This window comes from Sus scrofa, chromosome 8 (genome assembly GCF_054392235.1).
Source record: "Sus scrofa isolate SSC_HxYL_T2T_F1_AM1 chromosome 8, Sscrofa_HxYL_maternal_Yorkshire_Landrace_v2.0, whole genome shotgun sequence".
NCBI classification, from domain to species: Eukaryota; Metazoa; Chordata; class Mammalia; order Artiodactyla; family Suidae; genus Sus; species Sus scrofa.
Genome location: NC_139390.1, coordinates 124940518 through 124957742, shown reverse-complemented (window position 1 = coordinate 124957742; position 17225 = coordinate 124940518). Strand labels below are relative to the sequence as shown.

General features: G+C 36.1%; 1 protein-coding gene across 8 annotated transcripts in view; it reads left to right on the top strand.

Moving 5' to 3' along the window:
* Positions 1-17225, top strand: part of NFKB1 (nuclear factor kappa B subunit 1) — a 147209-nt gene that overhangs the window by 31577 nt on the left and 98407 nt on the right. The gene's annotated exons all lie outside the window — the stretch shown is intronic.

Genomic DNA, 17225 nt, shown 5'->3' with positions numbered 1-17225 from the left:
CCGAACCAGATTTCACCTAAGGGCGTTCCATGAAATGAAAGCAGAAGTGCATGTCAGTCCTCTCCACTGGGAAAGCCCTCCCCAGCTCCCCCACATTGAAGAGGACAGCCTCATTCCTTGTCTCATACTCCCAGAGGGAGCCCCCACTAACACACACACACACGCACACACACACACGCGATACATTCACCTACCACAGGACCTAAAAACATTAGGAGGGCCTGGTACTAATCCTGTACAGGGCCTGGTATTGGAGAGAGAAATTACCCACTTTTTTAAACACTTCGATTGCGTAAAACTCTTGGACACAGGTACCATGTGTTGTGCATGACCTCTAAACAAAAGTAATGGTATAAACAAAGCCTATCATAACATTGAGAATAACATTTTAATGTATCTGAATTTCCCTGTAGATTTTTGATAACGTAGTCAAATGTTTTCAGAACTTAGGAGTAGATGTGCTGTCCTGAGCATAGAGGTGACTGCCGTGGAAAGTGTATCTGGAAATGCAGAGTAGTTTGGCCAATAGAGTAAATATTCAGGTTATGTTCTTCTGGTCTGTATTGTGAGCCACACGGGAAGTCCACATGTTCTTCTAGTCTGTAGATTGAACACGAACCACATTAGCAGGAATGGTGTGTAAGAATCAACATAAAATTTCCCCTTGATTTACCTTAGTAATTAGGAAGTTTGTGGGAAGATTGATTGGTTGGTTTTGATTATCCACATTTAAGACTTTTTCATGGACCTTATTAAGTAAGGTTTTTCAACATTACAGCTAACTAAAGTATATTTAACTTAAAGATTTTATTATAAAGCCCGTAATATGAGAAAATGACTATGGTATTTAGTAGCTCTGGCATAGCAATGTTCTTCTACAAACTGGTCATCTCTGGGAAACACTAAAGCTTAGGATCGAGGTTTCAGTGCTTATTTTTCCTGGCACAATACCTCAATTGAATATTCCTGAGTAGGTTAAATTGCATTCATACTTGCTGAAGTTTTAAAAGGGAATCTGATTAAAATAAAGTCCTTAGCTGCCGTATGCTGTTTTCCTGATTTTAATATTGTGCTTTCTAGAGATGAATCCTTTTACTATTTGATGCACTAAAGAAATTATGTAAATAATTTAAAGCAAAATAGTTTTTTGAGCTTATGAACTTGAGAAGACAGGAAATTAAAAAAAAAAGATTTGTTTCCTGTGGCATTTTACATTTATCATGTAATTAAATTGCTAAAGTAAGAAGGAGATACATTTATGTGTGTCTGTGTGTATATATATACATATATATAATGGAAACATGAAATCTCCTGAAATTATTCATCCTTATTGATATACCTGCAACTGCTCAAAGCCCTTAGGAGCTTGTTTAGATAAAATGTCTTCCTGGGCCACAGCCTACTGGGCAAATGTGAACACAAAGAAAGACTCATTATGTGTAGATTTAATGTTGGCACTGAAATAACTGCTTGCTGTGAATAGAAAACCACTTCTAACCTTTTTTGAAAGACTTTTTAAAGAAAACACTGTAATCCAATTAGGGATTGGTGGCAATTAAAAAATCTATTATCTTTGTTTTGAACTTTCAATTTTATCCTATGTTCTGCAGTTGGCATTCACATAGGCTGAATAAAACACCCCTGTTTTTCAAACCCCGTTAGTAAATACTGGAGTATAGGTACAAAAATAGTTGTTCCTCTTTGTAAGCTCTCCTTTGATCTTTGCACTTCCTTCTTCTACCTCTTAAACAAAATCATCTGTAATGATTGAATTGTACTTAGTAAAAGCTCAATTAGTCTGAAATGGGCAGAATTTTACTGATCAGAGTCCTCATATTTCTGTTAGGTTCCTTGGAACAGATTGACACCAGTTGAGAAACTAATATTTATGCAGATTGTTTTTACTACTGCTTTTCAGACTTCCAGATAGTTGATAAAGTAAGTTACTTAGCTTTCAGGGATTGCTCACTGTGATAGATGGAAGGTCTCGATAAGGAATTGGCAGCTACAGGAATCTTGGGCAATCATTCAATCAGCAGGCACTTATTTTTAACTAATTTATGAGAGGTATTCCCCTGTTCAGAAGAGGTGAAAGTTCTGGCTTCTGGGGGAATAGTTACTTCATAACCTTCAATTAATTTGAACTTGGGAGAAGTAAGAACAGTAGTTGACATTTTAAGACAATGAATTTAAAAAACGGTATCTGAGTTTCTGTACTGATTCTTGATAGTCAAATACCATCTTTTTCTTCTTCAGAACTTATTACTGATGTGCTGTTGTGAGCATAGAGATGACTGCAGTAGGAAGTGTATTTGGAAAGGCAGAGTTGTTTAACCAATAATAGTAAATACCCAGATTATGCTCTTCTAGTCTATAGATTGAACTAGAATCACATTAGCAGGGATGGTGTATAAGAATCAATGGCTACATGAAATTTCTCACCAATTTACCTTACTTTGGGTTGGAAGGTTATTTTGTTTGGCTGATTGGTTTTCTTTTTATAATATGAATCATATGAAGTGGTGTGATTGCTTTATGTTTTAAGAGGAGGAGGAGGAGAAGGAAGGATAGAATTTTAGTGCTGGGGGACACTTTTAAATGTGCTGCTTTTCCATCTACACTTAGGTCTGATCAGAGTTAATTGACAGCTGCTTCTTGGTAGCCAGTAAACTGTACTGAAGCAATTTACCTGGCTTTCTGGTAATGAATTCTCATTTGCTCTCTTGTATCTCCCATAAATACTGTATTCCCCTATAGTGTTCTTAGAGGTGAGCAGGTACATCATCGGAAGCATACATATCCCTTTGAGCTGACTCTGTCATTGTGGATGAGACCGTGAGGGTTTTAAAGATGGAGGCATTCATTCATCCTCAGGAAAGTCAGGACTTGTGACATAGTTTAGCAAGGCAGTTTGGCTCCTTGACTGTGGATGTGTATATGTGCTTATTTAAAAAGATTAATATTTGAAATCAGATAATTTGGCAGAGTTAATAGTTAGGGTAATGTTACCAGGACATTTATCCTTGTGGTATTTCATTAATGAGTATCCAGTGCCTCACTGTTAGATTTTTAAAAAAAGAAAAGTAGTATTCTTTTCACAGTGATGACATTGTTTCATACCTTTGGTCTCTGTTGTCTGTTGTTTTACAGAGGATTCCTGGCTGTAGACTAATGTAGACTAATGTGCTTTCATATTTTCAGGTGAGGTTGGTAGACCTACCCTTGAATGTCAGCTAATAGTTTAGAAAATAAGTTGTAAAATAAAATCTTATTGTTTCACAACAAAAAAATTCAAACCCTAGTAGGTTTACAAAAACGTGATATAAGGTGTGATTTGTTAAAGAGTGTAGACTCTTCAAGAGTCTTCATTATGAATGGCAGTATTTATTAAATTTGGAGTATTAATCATAAAAAAATCATTGTATTTAAATTTTTATCACAATATTTTAAGTTTTTAAAAGAAATCAGTTAATATTCTCTCCTTATATATATTTTTTTTTTTGCAGTGATGGATAGATTTAATTATCAGCAGTACCAGTTTTATCTGCCTTAATTTTTTTCCTGTTTTTGAAATTAGAATAACGAAATGGATGGCATAATTCCCCATTACAGACTGGCTTATTGTTTGTCTTTTACACTTCACCATTAGGCCCAAAATCAGCTTTTACTCTGACCTATACTTTCAACAGATAGTGATAAATCTGTAGATTTCTTTAAACTGTGAAAAAGAATTCTGACTGATGGAACTTTAAAGAAGAGTGTAAAGATTCTAAATGGCTTATTCTTTTAAAGGGAGAGGAAAATAACTGAGAGAATCAAAATCCCATAGTTGCAGCTAAAAAGAAATCACATCTGATCTGTACTGACAAAGAAATATTTGATGCTTAACTTTGTGCTTGTTGATACAAAGTAAGCAATCAATAACTGTTGAATAAAGGAATCTTTTAAGTTTTGCTTTGTCTTGTTTGTTTAAAAAAGGGGAGCTCTTATTTTCTGCAAGGAACAAAAATTACACTATTTTACCTTGCCTTCTGGGAAGAAGAAGCCAAAAATTCATTCTTGCTTCCTATGTATCATATTCTTATCTAAAGAGCATTTGAAATTTACCAGAACAGGCGATTTATTAAAAAGTACCCTGTGTGTTCCAAAAGGGAAGCATTTCATTCTGAAGGAGAAGTTTATGAATTAGAAAAAAAAATAGCCTTTAGTTTCAATGTTTTAGAGGCACTTAGCAAGCAAGGTAATAAAGTAATTGAAGTGATAAAAGTGCTGTACAGGTGAAAACTGTAACTTTTTGGCTATGCAGAATTTCTCTGAGCTCCATTGAAACTGTAATTTCAGTACTAGTATCTTCAAAAAAGGAACCTGCTACAAGCACTGCTTTGTAATCCAAAGATTGTTAAAGCATATCTAAATTAATCAATCAGAAAGTAAAAGCAAACTATGTTATGACATCTAGAATTAAATAGTTATAACCTATTAAAAAATTGGGGAGGGGGCCGTTACAGCTGGAAAACCTCAGGAACAAGCAGGCAGTCCACAAGGTTCACTGTACTTTCCACTTTCATACTTCCGTCATTTTGCAGCACTGTAAACCTGGTGCCTCATCATGGAAGGGTTTTATTAATTTCTTATTTGTAGCATTTTCAGAAAATTGCCCTTGAACCTCTGAATCTAACCACTTATTCTCTGTGGACACGATTTATAAAATGAAATATACCATCCAGACTAAGAAAGGACGCAGTGCAACACTCCCAAGTCCTGGATTCAGGAGAATCAGAACCATTTTATGGAAAACAGCTAACTTCAGTCCACTCTGTCTTGCTGTCCCCTTAATTCTGTGTTCAGGCCTGACCTCTCTTCAAATCACTTTACAGCTGTACACTCAAGTTTTAAAAATTAATTTGAAAAGTTGTCTACAAATACATATTTTTGTTGTTGGAAACAAACTGAGAAAGAAGCTAAGTGTTTACTTAAATACAGGTGCCTCTGAAAGCTGTCATTGTTGAAAAGTACTCTGAAAAGTGAAGAGCAGCAGTGTTTGTTACAGTAACAGACTAACCCAATTACTCTGCCTGTAGTTTCCCTGTGAGAAGACTTGCAGAGAACAATAAAGTTTGCCATGTTCCATTACATAATCAGCTCAATCTACAGCTTCTTGGCATAAATTTAAAAAAAAAAGCCATAACATCATCCCACTCTTTACTAGTAAAAAATGTGTGAACAATCCAAGCATTTTGTACTGGAGAATAAATCTTTTGATTTTTCTTAGATTCAAGCTTTTTGATATATGAGGCTCCCTAAGCATTTGTAGATAAACTTTTCCTCTTTTGCTAACTTAAGTAAAAAATACAAAACCTACATAATGTTAAGTACATTTCAATAGAAAGAGTTTAACATTAAAAAATTTTGATTAATAAATTTGTTGAAAAAATAGCAGTTATTTAAAAAAAATTATTTTCATGTGGTTCTCTAAACATATGATATGATATTTCAGTGTCAGGGCATACATATCCTTCATTTTTATCTCCAGAAATCAATTTTAACATATATTAAGCATGAAAGAAGAAAAAATTTAAATGTTCATTTGTTAGATTCGCCATCAGTCTACCTGTTCATGGGTTCTGTGTCCAAGCCTGCAGTTCATGTAGATAGTGAAAATAAATTACTTGTCTTAGAAAATATACCTTCTGAGACAAGAATTTTAGGAATGGAAAAATTACTATTTTTTTAGTGTTTTAACATGAATCCCTGACACATGTTTTATTAATGTTTGAAGAACTTCTTCTTTGACTACCAGTTCTTAACATAGGTGTTGGTTTATTTTCTAGGAGTCAACCATTTATTGGTATTTTATCATTAAGATGATTTTTAAAAGTGTCAGGGCATACGTATCCTTCAAATAAGGTGTGAAGTCAAAGGAGAAACCAATCTCTTGCAGTGTACAGCATCAAGTATAATGTCCTCTATCGAATACATGCAGCTTTATGGCTTATAAAGTTAAAATAAAGACAATGTGGAAAGCTGGAAGGAATATGAATGGCTCTTCATATAGAGTACACTTAAAGTAGAAAGAAGGAAACATGAAGCTAAAGAATAAAAGTTAAACTTAATATAGAAAAATTTCGTCAAAACATACCTAAAGAATTTGGGATTAACAGATACACACTACTGTGTATAAAATAGATAAACATTAGGGAGTAATTGTTTAGCATAGGGAACTATATTCAGTATCTTTAATAACTTAAAATGGAAAAGGATCTGCAAAAGAATATATATGTAAATAACTGAGTCACTTTGCTGTACACCACTATATTTCAATTTCAAAAACCTAGATAAAGATTGGGGGAGAGTCCTTTGTAAAGTTAGATGTTGAACTTTATTATTGATTAAACTGCAAAAAAGAAAAATAATCTAGAAAGTGAATCAAAATTCTAGAGATAAGGATAAATTCTATATATCATGGGTGAGAAGGGGAAGGTCATAATGAAAGGAATGAGAAAGAGGTTGCTTTTTTTTTTTTTTTTTTTTTTTTTTTTTGCCTTTTCTAGGGCCGCTCCCACGGCATAGGGAGGTTCCCAGGCTAGGGGTCCAATTGGAGCTGTAGCCGCCGGCCTACGCCAGAGCCACAACCATGTGGGATCCGAGCCACATCTGCAACCTACACCACAGCTCATGGCAATGCCAGATCCTTAACCCACTGAGCAAGGCCAGGGATCGAACCAGCAACCTCATGGTTCCTGGTCACATTTGTTAACCACTGCGCCACGAAGGGAACTCCAAGAGGTTGCTCTTGAACAGAATTTTTTTATAGACGTTTCACTATGGCTTATCCTACTTTTGATTAATGGAAAACAATGGCCATTTCCCCCACATTCTGAAGTCAGTTCTCTTAAGCAAACCTTAGTACATGTGGGAAATTAAAATCAAAAGCAGGGTATCTGACAGCAGTTAAATGCACTTCCTTGCTCTCATGCAATATCATAACATTTATTTGATATAATGTCTTTATGGTTTCTCCATGTGTTTATCCAGTTTCCCGTTTTAGACATTCAACTAAATTTAACAAGCACACCTTGAAATATTTTAATATTTCCTGACTATTTTAAAACATTTCCTTATCAGTCCTTTACCTTGAAGTTCTTTTTTATGATGGGCGGGGAAAGTATCCTTTTCTCTTAGAAAGTCTACAGTAATAGCCAAATAGGAATTAGGCCAAGTTGTTTAGAGGGATAGTTCAATCCTGTATTGAAATAGGTGGATGATCTGGGCTGCAGTTGTGGTATAGATACTAGACATCTGTTAAACTGATGGAGTTCAGTCATTCAAGGCAAGCCATAGAACATAATACTTTCATTGCTGAGACTTTTTTGTTACTATTTTTAATTTTTTATTTTATTTTGCTTTTTAGGGCATATGGAGGTTCCCAGGCCAGGGCTCTAATTGGAGCTACAGCTACCAGCCTACACCACCGCCACAGCAACGCCAGATCCAAGCCACATCTGTGACCTACACGGCAGTGCCGAATCCTTAACCCATTGAGCAAGGCCAGGGATCGAACCCACAACCTCGTGCTTCCTAGTTGGATTCGTTTCTGCTGTGCCATGATGGGAACTTCTATTTTTTAATTTTTTAATATGATTTTTATTTTTTCTATTTTGGCTGGTTTACAGTGTTCTGTCAATTTTCTGCTGCACAGCATGGTGACCCAGTTACACATACATGGATACATTCTTTTTTCTCCCATTATCATGCTCCATCATAAGTGACCAGACATGGTTCCCAGTGCTACACAGCTGGATCTCTTGCTTATCCATTCCTAAGGCAATAGTCTGCATCTATTAACCCCGAGCTCCCCATCCATCCCACTCCCTCCCCCTCCCCCTTAGGTGACCAAAAGTCTGTTCTCCAAGTCCATGATTTTTTTTTTCCTGTGGAAAGGTTCATTTGTGCCATATACTAGATTCCAGGTATAAATGATGTCATATGGTATTTGTCTTTCTCTTTCTGACTTATTTCACTCAGGATGAGAGTCTCTAGTTCCATCCATGCTGCTGCAAATGGCATTATTTTGTTCTTTTTATGGCTGTGTAGTATTCCTTTGTGTATATATGTCATATCTTCCTAATCCAATCATCTGTCAATGGACCATTGCCAAGACTCTTAAGTATCCTTATATATATGTCCCAGTAAGTATGCCAATATCAAATTTGTCTTTATTCCCACCCACCGCATTGACATTAGGCAGTACAGTTGTTAGCTCAGTATGGTCCATTGGGTAGATTTCCCATGCCAAAAATCTAGAAACCCATACTTCTCACTTATCTCCTCCAATCCATCACCAACTTCCCTCAGTTCAGCCTCCTCTCATCTCTAGAATTCATCTCTTCCTCATTGAATTTCTAGCTTTCATTTTTGCACTGTCTCCTAAATCATCATCTCCTGCTTCTGATTCCAACATGAAAGTCAGTTTTCTGAAGTATGAGTTCCATCATGTCACAATCTTTATATCTCTGAAATGAACCTCCACATTGTCTTCACGAGGTGCACACCTCACCTCCCACCCTTGTTCCTCACCCATCCCCTGTTTCTTAAGCTATCCATATCAGTTTTCAGTTCCTCATCTCTCAGGTTTTTGCACTGTGAATGCCTCTGCATATGTGCTTCCTGTGTGAGGAGTGCCCTTTTCTTCCCGGCCATTGTGCTAACCACTGTGCCTTCAGGCATAGTGTAGGTAGCCATCGTCATTTCTCTGTCCTTCCTCTATCCATTCTCCCTGACCTCCTCATAAAGAGTTATGTGCTCCCAGTCCATGTGCTCTTGATTTCTTGTGCTTTCTAGATGGAAAATATCTTGAGGACAGGGGTTTTAATCTTACTTTTTCTTCGCACAGCACTAAGTTTCCTGAATAATAATTAAATGACTAGGCAAGATATTGGGGGAGAGTGCTATTGATTAAGCTGTGTGACTCTGGGCAGATGAATTTTTCTGGTTCTCATTTTCTCCCTTGTAAAAAATGAGAGGTTTGGGAGCTCCCTTCATGGCTCAGTGGTTAATTAATCTGACTAGGAACCATGAGGTTGCGGGTTCGATCCTTGGCCTTGCTTAGTGGGTTAAGGATCCAGCATTGCTGTGGCTCTGGCTTAGGCCGGCAGCTACAGCTCTGATTGGACCCCTAGTCTGGGAACCTCCATGTGCTGCAGGTGCAGCCTTAGAAAAGACAAAAAGACAAAAAAAAAAAAAATGAGAGGGTTAGACTAAAAATGAGCATCTATCGCTGAAATTATTTGTTTCATTGATATAATGGTATTACTTGGCAGACTTTGGATTTTCTTTTCATATTGAGATAGGCCAGCTTGAGGAAAATGCATGGGAGAAGGTACAAAGACAATTCTTGGTTATCAGTATGGTATTACTGGGAACTGTCCATTTTTGGATTATGAATTGTCATTTATAGTTTCAGTCTAGCTTCTTCCTGACATCCATGTATTTCTGGGATTGCATCTTTTCATTATTAATTATCCCTACTATCAACTTATGTTCATATTCCTCCAAAGAAACTGAAGGCACATTTGATACAGAAATTGAAAATAGAATTCAGTATTTTGATTCTAAATTGGTTCAAGTTCTCACTGATCATAACTATATTTGGAGTAAGAAGATAGGGAAGTGGTAATGGTGTGAGCTGAATCCTCTTCTTCATCTGTCATAGCCAGAACACAATGTCTAAAATTTATCAATTGAGAAAAAAGCAATAAGCATTATATTTGGAGATATGAAGAAAAAAAAATCCCAGTAAAAAAGAAAGTTGAGAGCGTTAAAAAAGTCAGCCACTCTGAAAAGGTGGATTGGAGCTGGGAGGTGTGGGGGAACCTTTGCTTTTTCATAAAAGCTCTTCTACCCTTGCAGAGTAGGATTTCTTCTTTAACCTTTAATTCATTTGAATATATGTTGAGTCCTACCTATGTGCCAGTTTCTAGGTGCTGGGAATACAACCCTGAACAAGATGGAAATCCATAACTTTATAGAGCTAATGAGATAATGTAATGTTTTCAGTTTAAAAAATTGTCTCTTTACATTAGCCTTTACTAAGTTCAAGAATCACGTAGCTAAAATTGTGCACAAGTCATACGTATACAGCTTTAAAAATGAAAACCCTTAACTTGGGTGGTATTCTAGAAATAGAACTTTGGCAACATACCAAAAGCCCCCTTTCTGCCCCTACTCAGGATTCCTACCCTTCACTTTCATTTAAAAAGGTTTCACTAATGACTTTGGGACTACATATATGTTGACTCCATGACTCATATTCGTCCACATACAATCGAGAGTTGCCTGAATGAATTCAGTACTCCAAGGTGCTAGTAATGAGTTCACATAAGTATGAACTCTCCTGTGGTTAAAAGCCCTAAGGGCAGTTCATTTCAGATTCTCCTCACTGAACAAAATAAGTAAAAAAAAAAATAAATTACATTTTCACATTAATTTGTTATTTATGAGCTTGAGTAAATGTGTTTTTTTGCTTTGTTTGTTTTTGCTTTTTTTTTTTTTTTTTTTAAGGGCCACACCTGTGGCATATGGAAGTTCCCAGGCTAGGGGTCGAATCGGAGCTCTAGCTGCCAACCTGCACCACAGCCACAGCAGTGCCCCATCCAGGCCACGTCTGCAACCTATACCACAGCTCACGGCAATGGCAGACCCTTAACCCATTGAGTGAGGCCAGGAATTGAACCTGCATCCTTATGGATCCTAGTCAGCTTTGTTAACCGCTGAGCCACGAAGGGAACTCCGAGTAAATGTTTAATTTATTGCATAGTGGCCAAGATCACTGACAAAGAGACACATGAGAAAGAAGTATCCTTATCAGACCTTATACACAGAAAGGAGGGTGATTCACCTCTTTCTCCCTGCCCCCCTGGTACACTGATGTCTGCATGTTATTGAAGGGTTTATCTATATGAGTGGTCAATGTGGAAAGGCCTTCATATCTAGATTCATGGACTGAATAGCCTCCTGTATAAGGCTTCATTTTGATGCTTGCAAATCTTTATTTATGTGGGTGTATAATTGGAAGGATTATTTCTTCGAAGAAACCATTTTCTCCCTCCAGGCCTACTGTCATCATATCCATAGAAGCAGGTATTGCTGGCTCACAGGATGAGTCTTTTTCTCCTAAAACATGAAGGATATATTTTTATTGATACAGGAGAATTAATGCATATGAAAACCTAAAGTCATCGTATTCAGATTTAAGAGAATGTGATCAATTTCTCTATATTTGATCAAAAGAATATTAATCTGTCATCCGTAATCCATGAGGTCTACTTCCTTCTCTATCTGAAAACACAAATACTCCAAAATGGTGCTTAAGACAAGGGCTGGACATGAAATTAAAATTTGGTCATACTCTATTTTTTAAAATTATGACTATTTTTTTTAGAGCAGTCTAAGTTTCACAGCAATATTGAGGGGAAGGTATAGAGATTCTCCGTATATACCGGGCCCCCACACAAGCATACCCTCTCTCCATCATCAGTGTTCCCCTACCACAGCAGTATATTTGTTGCAGTCAATGAACCATCGTTGGCACATCATAATCACCCAAAGTCCAGAGTTTACATTATGGGTCATTCTTGGTGTTGTGCCTTCTGTGGGTTTGGACAAGTGTGTAATTATGTACATCCATCATTATGGTATCATACAAGAGTATGGTGTCATACTTTTCACTGCCATAAAAAGCTTCTGTGCTCTTCTTATTCAAACATCCTCCCCCACTGTCATATTCTAGGGAGGAAGAAATCTATAGAATTAGAAATGTGGAAGCAAAAAGTTCAGAACAAAGTCTTGTAAGTCAAACCCCTTTCTAATGCGACCTGAATGAAAGACCTCAAACTTTGAGTAGGTGTATTGAATTGGTTTTCATGTGGACATGGAAGCAAAAATATTCTGTGAGTGGTATCAGTTATAACATGTAAGGTTTTAGCTAATTTACTACACTCTTTAGAGAACCTCTCTAGTCCACAAATTTATATTCACCAGATTTTACCCTACTTTAGTGGAAACACAAAGAAATGTTATCTAGATGGAATCTGCCATTTGATATACATGACACTTAACTATAGTATTAGAAAATGTCTAAGACATCTTTTTGTTCCTCTAAATTTCAGTCATCTATGATTAAGAAAACACTGTAGGCAAAGATTTCTTATAGAAAGCATTGTAATGCATTCTAATCACTTCTCTAAGAAAATCTTTGTCCCCCATGGTTACAGTTGACAAGATGTAGCAACAATTTAGATGTGTCTTTCATACAAGGTAATGAGGGTCTATTTATTTTATTGACTCTAAGAGGCACACCCTCATTTTAACATCTTGACTTAGTCATATATATTTGAGGGTTTTCTAGAAATATTTCTGTTTTGGGTTTTAAATTTCATTTCATTAGTTAACATATCTGTAGGAGTTCAGTTCTTTGAAATTTATTGAGACTTTTTTTATGGTCCAGCATATAGTCTGTCTTGGTGAATGTTCCATGGGCACTTGAAAAGTATTCTTCAGTCGTTGGTAGAATGTTCTATGTATGCACTTAGGTTAATTTGGTTGATGTCACTGTTCCTAAATGTTCTGTATCTTGACTGATGTTCTCCTGATTTTCCTTCACGGATTACTGAGAGAAGAGTGTTAAAAATAGTAACTGTAATTGTGGATATTTCCATTTTTTCCTTTTGTTCTGCCACTTTTTATACTTCATGTATTTTGAAGCTCTGTTAATATGTACTTATGCATTCCGAATGTTATTTCTCCATGGTGATTTAACCTTTCATTCTTATGAAATGTTGGTCCTTGTCCCTGGTAATATTTCTTCTCTTGAAGTCTATTACATATGATATTTTAATATAGCCTGCTTTATATTTAGTATTTCCATGGTGTAACTGGCATAACTTTCCATCCTTATACTTTAATATTAAAATATATTTTTTAGAAAAACATTTACCTGAATCTTGCATTTTTTTTTTTGTTCATTCTGACCAACTCTACTTTTTTATTCTTGACTTTACTCTGTATCCTTTTAATGTAATGATTGATATGGTTGAGTTTAAGCCTCACATCTTGGTAATTGTTATCTATTTGTGCCACCTGTTGTTTATTCATTTTTTTCCTCCTTTCCTCCTGTCTTTTGAATAAATCAAGTTTACTCTTTTAAAATTCCATTTTATCTCCTTCCTTGGCTATTTTTTTAAAGTGGCTGCTTAAAGGATTATAATATACATCCTTGAGTCTACCATTAATTAATACTATAACATGACATATATAATGTAAGAACTTGACAGTGGTTTACTTCCATTTGTCTGTTTCCCTTCCTCTATGTTGTTATTGTTACAGAGTTTACTTCCACATAAACTCCAAATGTAGTGTCTCTTTTGAACAGCAAACAAGAAAAAAGTCTTATATTACCCACCTTTCATGTTTTTAATACTTTCATGTAGGTCCAAGTTTCTGTCTGGTACCATTTCCCTTCAGTGTGAAGAATTTTAACATATCTTTTAGAAGACCTGCTGACTATGAATTCTCTCAGCTCTTGTTTATTTGAAAAATGTTAATTTCACTTTTATTTTTAAAGGATATTTTTGCTGAATATAGAAATGTTCACTAGTTTGGTTTTTTCCTTTCAGCACTTTCATCATGTTTCTGATGATAAATCAGCCATCTTATTTATCATTGTTCCCCCTTGTCCCTGGATGCTTTTAGGATTTTTTTTCTTATCATTAGTTTTTAGCAGTTTGGCTATTATATGACTAACCATGGTTTTATTTGTGCTTTTCCATCATGGAGTTCTTTGAGATTCTTAGATCATGGGTTGATTTTTTTAAAAAGCAAGTTTGGAAAATTCTCCATCCTTATTTCTTCAGATAATTTTTTCTCTCTCAAATTCTAAATTACACATATGTAGGACCATTTGATGTTGTCTCCTAAGTCACCAAAGGTGTTTTAATTTCTTTCTGCCTTTTTTCTCTGCTTTATTTGAATAGTTTTTATTGACTCTTATTCAAATTTATTGATCCTTTCTTCTACATTGCTCAGTATGCTGATAGGGCCACCTAGTGAAATTTCATTTGTCTAGAATTTTCCGTTGCTTCTTTTTCTTTAATGGTTTTCATTTCTCTCCTGGGATCTATCTGTTTATCTGTTTCATCCATATTTCTCCTTTATATTCTCGAACATATCACTGGTGGCACTTTTAAAGGCATTGGCTGCTAATGTCATCATTTGTGTCATTTTTTTCTTGAGTCATATTTTACTACTTCTTTTCATGTTTTGTCACTTTTTATTATTGTTGTACTTTGTGGATACCACATTATAGAGAGTATGAATTTTTATCTTCCTTAGAAACTATTGAATTTTGTTGTAACAGTCAATAAATTTACTGATGAATCACCTAGTTTTATTAAGATGAATTTAGAGTAGCCCTTGTCCTAGAGTATGTCCCTTACTCCCATTGCATGGTCTTAATGGGGTCACAAATGAATGTTCAGATTGTTAAGTGATGTCTCTTCACCCTAGATCATTAGAACATCAGTGCCTCTCAGAAGCTCCAGGAATTTCTGGAATCTCAATTCAGCACTTGGATCCCCAGCGGCTGTTTTCTAGGAGGATTTGCAGCGTCTTGTCCTGCACTAGCACAGCTTAGTATTTGGCCAATGCCCAGAAATGAATCCTATGCAGATTTATGAGCTTCTCCCTCTGTGTATATCCATCCATTCTGACACTCTCCCCAGTGAGATAGCTGCTCTCTATTTGGGCTCTATTTCCTTGTGTCATAGTTTGGAACATACCTTCAGTCAAAAACTGAGTCTGGGGCATACCTCAAGTATTTCCATTCTCTTATGGTATATAGTCTTATACTGTCGCTTGTCCACTGTCTTAAATTTTTGCTTCAGGTATTTTTTAATAGTTTTACATTTGAGTATGGTGAGGGGACAAGCTGAATAATTGTTACTGTCATAACTAAAACCAGAATCTGGAATTGCAGTGTTTCTTACCATTAATGTAATAAAAATTTTTTAAAAGTACTTATTTACTAATGGTAATTCAAAGAAGTAAAACTCATATGTACTTTTTAGGCATCTATATCTACTTAAGAAGATGATAAATATATAAAGTTCAATTGCATTAAAACAGTGTTTTTGTTGGATGTAAAATCATCAATTCACAGAAGTGTTATAGCCCTTATGTGGACTATAGAGCTGTAGGTTATAGGGGAAATAAAAGGTCTTTTGGCAGAGGTTGGACTTCAATAGTGACTTGAGTCAGTCATGTTTAAATAGGAGAGATGACATTAGGATGCAGGGCATGCTGTAAACAAACACACAAGAAGAAAATGAGCAAGGCATTTTTGAATGATCAGTCTGCCTGTCATAGAGGGTTTTCATTAGGATATAATATTAGGACATAGTCAAAAGCCCTCAGCCACTCAGCATATTGTATTATATAAGCATCACCAATTAAGATTAAGAACCTCTTGAGTTTCCATTGTGGCTCAGTGGGTTAAGAACCTGACTGGTATCCATGAGGATGTGGGTTCGATCTCTGGCCTCGCTCAGTGGGTTAAGGATCTGGCATTGCCACAAGATGTGGCATAGATGGCAGATGCAGCTTGGATCTGGTGTTGCTTGTGACTGTGGCTTAGGCCTGCAGCTGCAGCTCCAATTTGACCATTAGCCTGGGAACTTCCATATGCCATAGGTGTGGCCCTAAAAAGAAAGAAAGAAAAAAAAAAAAAAGATTAAGAACCTCCGAAGGTGATGCTTATCATATAATATACTGAGTGGTTGAGGGCTTTCAACTTTGCCCTTTGAGTAATATGGCAATAATGTGAAAGACGCTTAAGGAAGAAGAAATTCCACAGTCAGAAAGAACAGTACAGAGGCTATTATTGTGATTCAGAGATGAGGCAAGGAAGGTTTAACTAGGATGTAACAGTGAAAGGAAATTGGAAAGGAGGGGAAGATACAAGAAATAACACAAAGAAAAAAGATCAGCAGACATTGACTATTGGTTTATTGGATGTGTGTGAGATAGAAAAGGAGAAAAAGGCAACTGAATTTTTGGCTCTGGGTACATGAGAGAATGATATGTTAGCAAAACCTAGAAAGTTAGGAATTGGGCCCATTGCCATAGGAATGATGAATTGTTTTATATATTACAGAATTGAAAGGATTAAAAACATTATTAACTTGTTTTATAATATCACCCCTTAAAGCTAGCAGCAATTTATTAATATTTCTGTTTTGTCCAGGTTTTAACGGGACTAATTTTCTTTGTTTGTACCATGGTAGTTTTGCCTAATGTACTTGTTTCTTTTGTTCAGTTAAAAACCGTATAGGCCAGTTAAGTAAAAATAAGTACAAAGGGTAGTCTAAATAGGACCCCAACAAAGAAAATGTAACTGCTGAATTACCAAGATATCTAATCCATACCCATATACCCTCCATTTCCCATGCCACTTAACCAGGGTGCATTGCTTTTGCTTGTGTTCTTATTTACTAAACTGTTGCATTAGTTAACTTTTGCTGCACAAAGCTGATGAAGATACAAACTTGGTTATTTGTCCTAATTTGGTAGGCTGTCTAGGTCATCTGGTCTGGCTGGCTCTGTGGATCTCTGAAGTCTTTTGGCTGCTCAGCTGGTGCTGTTATGTCTAGGCGATCCTCAGCTGGAATTCCACCCCCATCCCCCCACTCCTCCCACCCCCTGCAACATGTGGTCTCTCATCCTCCAGCAGGCTAGGGCTTATTCACCTGGTAGCTTTGTCCCAAGAGAGCAGAATGGTCCTTGCAAAGCTTCTTAAAGTCTGCATTTAAAACTCAAACTTTGACTCACTCTGTTTCCAAGATTCAAGGGATGGAGAAATAGATTTTTCTTTCTGTCGGGTGGAGGTGCAAAGAATTTTGGGCCCTTGCTTTCAATCTACCACAGATGTTAGCTCTGTGAGAACAGATGCTGCATCACTCTTGTGTACTTTGGTGTCTTTGGTAATTGACACATAGTAGGCCTGATTTTTTTTTTTTAATGAATAACTAAATTGATGAAGAGAGCGTTCAAGGAGCATTTCAACATACCTTAATTTAAAATATATACTATGCACTTTTCTCTTACCATTAGTGAATATGGTGTGTTCTATGGGTATGTTTCAGAGAGAAGAATCTCTTTATTCTCATTCTGTC